We start from the raw sequence: 6,365 nt of genomic DNA, 5'->3' as shown, positions 1-6,365 counted from the left end.
AGTGGGCAGAACCTGATGCACAGGAAGTTCCACCTGAACACGAGGAAGAACTTCTTTACTGTGCAGGTGACCAAGCCCTGTAACCTGTTGCCCAGAGATGTTGTGGAGTCTCCCTGACTGGAGATACTCAGGAACCCTCTGGACACAACCCTGTGCCATGAGCTCTGGGATGGCCCTGCTTGAGCAGGGAGGAGGTGACCCACTGTTGTCCCTTCCAACCTTACCCATTCTGTGACCCTGCGATCTTCCTGAGAGATACATCACATAGGAATGACAGTGCTCCATCTGTCTGATTCAGACTAGTCACAGAATCATCACAAACATCCATCATGCCCAAAGGTTAACATTTTTTGGTTCTCTTAGTGAGGCTCTACGTGATTGGCTGGACATCCATTTAAAGCCATTCTCCAGACAGATTTGGGAACAAGCTGGAAAGGTGTGCATCACAAAAGTTACCTTAATGAAAAGCAACCTTCTGGGAGATAGTTTCCATATTGTGACATGATTTCACAACATTTTTGTTGAGTTGTCATGATAATTTATAATCTTATTTGTGCAGACACTAATTTCTGTAGTCTTCAAGCCTTGGCAGCCCTGAAGGTCTTCTATTGCATCAGATGAGAGAATTAACTGAGATGGTGATTGTCAGGGTAATAAAATGGATGCAGAAAACCAAACTTTCTTGTCTGTTCTTATGAGAAATATCTATTTCCAATAAAATTTTGACATTTTAATGTAGCTAGGAGGGATTTCTTGATGGTTTTCATTAGTAAGGAACATTTTAGGATTTTAATTTAAGTGTATTTGCTAACAAGAGCACTTAATTTTCTTTCATAATTTTCTTCTTTGCCATGGAAGCCAGCAATTTTACATGTTATGAGGTCAAATAATAGTGCATCCTGCCTCTCCTTAAAATCTGGGAGACAAAAATCTCCAATTTCAGTTTGAAACAGCCAAGACATCTTTAAAAAGATGAAATTTACTTATTGATTGATTGATTTGTAGGAGATAGATGAACCTAGATTCTCTGCTTTACTATTCTTTTCTTCTTGGTGCGCTATACTCCAATTCATTCACTTTCCCTCATAGCTGAATCAGAAATGTGAACTCTGAATGTGGACTCAATGTAACTTATTTTTATTCACCAGCTGGGACACAAGCAAGGTAAAAAGACAAGCTCTTTATTCATCAATTGCCTTTCCTGAATCAGAGGTTGTACCTTTTGTGTATAGAAGGTCAAACTGAAAATTACTTACAGAATGTAGGAGTTTATTTTTCAGAGCATCAAAATGAGTAGACAAGATTGAATCAAAGATCTATCTAACCCCAGAGGGCCAGAAGAAGTGAATAATTGATGGGGAGAGAATAGTGACAGAGCAGGCATATCATAAAAACTCACTCCAGTACATCCTGTTTTCTGCAGAGCTACACACACTGCACATTGGTAATTTATATTAAATAAATCCTTGAATGCTACAAAATTGTTATATTTCAATCCCAACTTGTCCAAGCAAACCTGTCTTGCTTTTAATGCTTATTCAAGCACTTAATACTCCATAGGCAAAGATTTCAAGGTTTAAATGTATGTTGCATGAAGGACTAGTGTTTCCTGGGTTTCTTTGCATCTGAATCTTGTCATTATTTTTTGCTGTTTCTCTCAAAAAAATGAAGCTCATGACCTTCACCTTGAGAGTCTGGAATACCTTTGCTTTGTGCCCACTGATGAAGAGATGTACCAACCATTTGCTTACCTAGAGCTGCAGTGTAAGAGAAATAGGGACTTAAACTTCAGTAAATCCTATTTAAACCAGAGGCTGAACTGTCTCCATTAATAAATGGTGATTTGGGTGAAGATAAAACAACTACTAGAAAATCAATATTTAGTTATTATCCAAGGATACAGGTTGTTTCTATCTCTTTTCACATGAAATTACATAGTAATAGGTTCAGCATTTTGCTGATTGGCTTTTCACCAGCAAATCATTTCTTATAAAAAGCAAGCAACAGCCCAGCTATCAGCACGAGGCAGGCATCATGCATCTCATTATCTGAGACACAAGAATCTAACAGGGAAATACTGCTGCTTCCAAATCATTCCTCTGCTCTCTGTATTTAGTAGTGCTGCTGTGAATATGCTTGTGGTACTTTTGAAGGATGTTGGGCTGACAAGAGATGGATGAAAACAGAACTTCTGCACCTCCAGAAGACAAGGAAGATCAGGAAGAGCAGTGACAGCAGGCACATGTCAGTCAGACTGATGCTACTGATTATATGCCATTTTTCATAAACCAGGTTTCTCTGTGCCTTTCAGTAGGACTTTTGTTTGCAGAAGTGAAGGCATAGGATGTGTGCACATCCACTCAAACCTCCTGGAGTCATATGGCAGGCTTGAAGTAGGTGGTAGAAGCAGGACAAGGTTTATTCACTTGGATGTCTGGTCTAATGAATTATGGATGTTTAGTAATTCTGAATTATGACCTTTTTGAGTGTTGTATGAAAGGAGAGAAGATCAGCACTCCCCTTGAAAAGGATGGAAGAGTCCCTTGTGGTCTGTACAAAATGCATACAGTTAAGGCATTCCGTTGCCACCTTCTTTGCGGCATCTAACCATGTTTAACCCAAAATGCAGCATAAGTTGTGTCAGGGAAAGTTTAGGTTGGATATTAGGGAAAAGTTCTTCTCCCACAGGGTGGTTGGGCAGTGGAACAGGCTCCTCAGGAAAGTGGTCACAGCACCAAGCCTGGCAGAGTTCAAGAATCATTTGGACAGTGCTCTCAGGCACATGGTGTGACTCTTGGGGTGTCCTGCGCAGGAGTTGGAATCAATGATCCTTGTGGGGCTCTTCCATCTCAGAATATTCTGTGACAAGGCAAAAGGCTAGTATTTAAAGTTGCTGCCTGTCCAAATTCACTGGTGGTTGTTCAAAAATATTTCAGGCTAGTGAATTGCATAAACATGTCTATTCCAGCACTTGAGGTATAGACACAAATGCACAGAACCCTTTACTGTAGGTTACAGAAGACTTCTAAATGCTGCTGTCAGGTGTGCAGCCAGAACTGACTCGGGGTTTCTTCACAATGCAGGTAAAATTCAGGTTTCAGATGTGATGTGCTAAAATTCCTTTCTGTCTTCTTCTTGCAGGTTTTACCCTTCTTCCCACAATGGAAAACAGAGCTGTGCTCCATTGCCCTGCGCTCCCCTGCCTGCCTCTGAGTCCATGCTCTGGGAAGGAAAGCAGCAGGTACTCCTGGCCAGAGTGGGCTCGAAGAGCAGGAGTGAAGGTCCAGAAGGGCTTCTGGTGAGCACAGAAGCCCTGCATCCATCCATCCATCCGTCCATCCTTCCTTCCATCCATCCTTCCTTCCATCCATCCATCCATCCATCCATCCATCCATCCATCCCTTCTGAAGTCTCCCTGTGGAGTGCACAGGGGAGTTTGGTGTGCAGCAGCAGTGGGAAGGCCATCCAGATTAAAGTTCCTTCTCCCTCAGTGCTGGGCTCTGTACCACACCATGGGCCCCTTCAATGTGCACCAAACAGGATGCTAGCTAGCTCATTAATATTCTGCTGTGCTGTGGCTGGATCCTGAATCCTCATTCTCATTCTCATTCTCATGCAACTCTGCTGCATTGCATGAGACAAGCAGTGTAAGCAAGAGCTGCTTAGCTCAAACCACATTATGAAACTTGTAGGCATAAAATGATTAACATAATTTCTAAAATCTAAAGAAAATTTAGCCATGGCTAATTTCCCCAGGTGCTCTAGAAATACCTTTTTCTTGTTTAAGAGGTATATAGGTCAGTCAAGTGTTATCAGTAACTAGCATTTAATGAGAAAGCTAATGCTTTCTCTGCTTCAGTCATCAGTTTTTCTAAAGCTGACTATTCTCAGAAATCTGTGTTGGTTTTTTTTTTAATATATAAATATACTAACAAGTAGCACAATATACAGTAGGGAGGTAAAATCTCTGTCCTCATATTTCATCAGAAGCCTCTTTCACTTCTCCTGCATGTAGCACTTGTTCTCTCATTTATGAATTCTTTAAGGACTGACCTGACATTTTACAGTTTATCATGATTCAAGAGCAGAGCACAGCCAAACTGTTTCAAAAGCACACTGAAGCACAGTTTGTACCCCAGGCCCTCCAGTCCTTCTTTGACAATGTGTATTGAACCAGACTAGGAAAATGATCTGAAATATTTCAGTGCCACATATATTTGAGCAAAAAAGGAGCAGAAGACAACAGTGAGGGAGGAGAGAGCTGCTTTTTCCTAAGCACTGGATAAAGGGCACTGACACACACCTTAATCAGTGTGGGGATGGTCTGGCTTGGTGTTATGGGCATAGTTCATATTGAAATTCTGATTTCTCTGCCCAGTGTCTGCAAGATCTGCTACCTGTGAGAAAGACTCCAGCACTGTTAGGTTGGAAGTCACACAGGGCTCCCTATCTACCTGCAGTCCTGCCTGTAAGGAGTAAAAACCCCATGAAGTGCATTAGAGGTGCTTTCCCTCTGTTAAAGATGCTTAGCAAAATATTTCTATAGAAAAATGAAAAGAGTCACCATCTTCTGCAGTGGCACAAAAGGACAAATCAATTCCAATGATACAGAAGGCAGTCTGGCTCCCCATGGACTTTCTGTTCTCAGAAACAGTAAGAAACTTGAAGTAACCAGTCAGCAACAATCAAAGACAATGAAGCAAACACTTCTTGAAGGGATTTATTAAACAGTACTGTCACATCATATGATCATGGTCTTGTCTAGCATGCTTTATTATCCACTTATTCAATATTTACAAATGCTTGATCTGATGTGATGGGGAGCTTTCCTTCTTTTTTTTTTAAGGTTTTGTGGAGTAAATAATTAAATATCTGTATATGGAAAAGGGAAAAAAATCAAGACACTGAGCAAGTTAAATGATGAAAAAAAAACAGGTTTGGAATGAATCCCATGTGTTTTTCACTTATTCAATGAGTTGAAACAATTATCTTGCAAGACATTACAGATTCAGTACACAATGCTGCTCAAGAATGACATGATATTTATAGTGAGCTAGGAAGTATTGTGAGACAGAAATTAGACACATTCTCTTCAAAGCTTGACAAAGGTTAAATTTTGCCAGGGTGTCCAGGCAAAAGAGAAAAATAAATGTATGAAACTTATGCAAAAGAGATTTTGCCATTAAGGTAAATGTTTCTGTTCATTACCTGCCACATACTGGTACCATTTCTCCAAAGTAGTAAACAATATGCTATATGCTTCTGATAGGAAAAACACTCATTTAAATTATGCATCTCCAGAAACAAAGTTGTATTCATTTACACTTATTTTTAATTAGACATTTTTGCAAGATTTAATTTTAATTTTTTATGATCTAATATATGAGACCACACAGTTTCAAAATGCTGTCCCAGGATCAGCTAAGGTTGCCCAAAGAGGTGTTGAAGAAGTCCACTATTAACAGAGAGAACAGCATTCTTTGGTCTCAGATAATAAAAGCAAAATACAATGGACAAAAACATTTGATTAAAATATCAAAGTTACCAGTACCTATGAATGAAACTGGATTAAAGGCATATAATGTCTAGGAAGAACTGATTAAAATGGCAGACTATAAATCCATTGAAAGATTTATTTCTTGCACAGATCTGTGACTGCAGCTGCAGGAGGACTAAAGGACAGAGATACAGCCTGTGACAGGCACACAGAAGCATCAGGGGAGGTAAAAATGCAAACAGCCAGGGCTGGGGCTGAGCAGAAAGTGCCACTTACAAGAGAAAACTTCTGAGGAAGTCAAAAAAAGCTTCTTTTACAAAGACTTCTGAAACCTTTCCAAGTTCTCAAGAGCAAATGGCAAAACTTTCTAAAACATCTAAAATGACTTTTTAAAATTAAAAGTTAGTAACTATCTTTCTGTGGCATTTTGGTTTTTCATTGTTCCAGTAATATGTTATGGTAGTCTCCTAACCTTATTAAAGTATCAGAAATATGGAATTCGACCAGAATATGGAATAACTGGGAAAGTTGTCTGGTTTTGCTTTGAAAACCTGTAGGAAGACTTTCCATTTTCCTCTGGGAATCAGATAAGAGTAAAGCAAAAGGATGACAAGAGCTGGCTACAGTAGAAATGCATTTATTAGACAGAATCAGGACTAGAATAAAATTGTGTTAAGAGTATATACTTTATAGGGGAAAGACTAAAAGTAAAGGAAATGCGGAAGGAGATTCATTTCTTATCAAGCTGGGAGGAAAATAAAATGTGAAAACAACTGAGTGTCTGAAAGATTAGAGTATTGTCAACATTAAGAATGTGGATTAAAAAGATTAGCATAATTGACACTAATTTCACATTGTGTAAATTTAG

General features: G+C 39.3%; 1 non-coding gene across 1 annotated transcript; it reads left to right on the top strand.

Annotated features, from left to right (window-relative positions):
* Nucleotides 1-2,486: 2,486 nt before the first annotated feature.
* Nucleotides 2,487-2,617, top strand: LOC115947736. Its single transcript, XR_004081586.1, has one exon. It is a non-coding gene; the product is annotated as a U6atac minor spliceosomal RNA (small nuclear RNA).
* The last annotated feature ends 3,748 nt before the right edge of the window (nucleotides 2,618-6,365 follow it).

This window comes from Geospiza fortis, unplaced genomic scaffold, assembly GCF_000277835.1.
Source record: "Geospiza fortis unplaced genomic scaffold, GeoFor_1.0 scaffold40, whole genome shotgun sequence".
Lineage (NCBI taxonomy): Eukaryota > Metazoa > Chordata > Aves > Passeriformes > Thraupidae > Geospiza > Geospiza fortis.
This window is presented reverse-complemented; position numbering and strand designations above follow the sequence as displayed.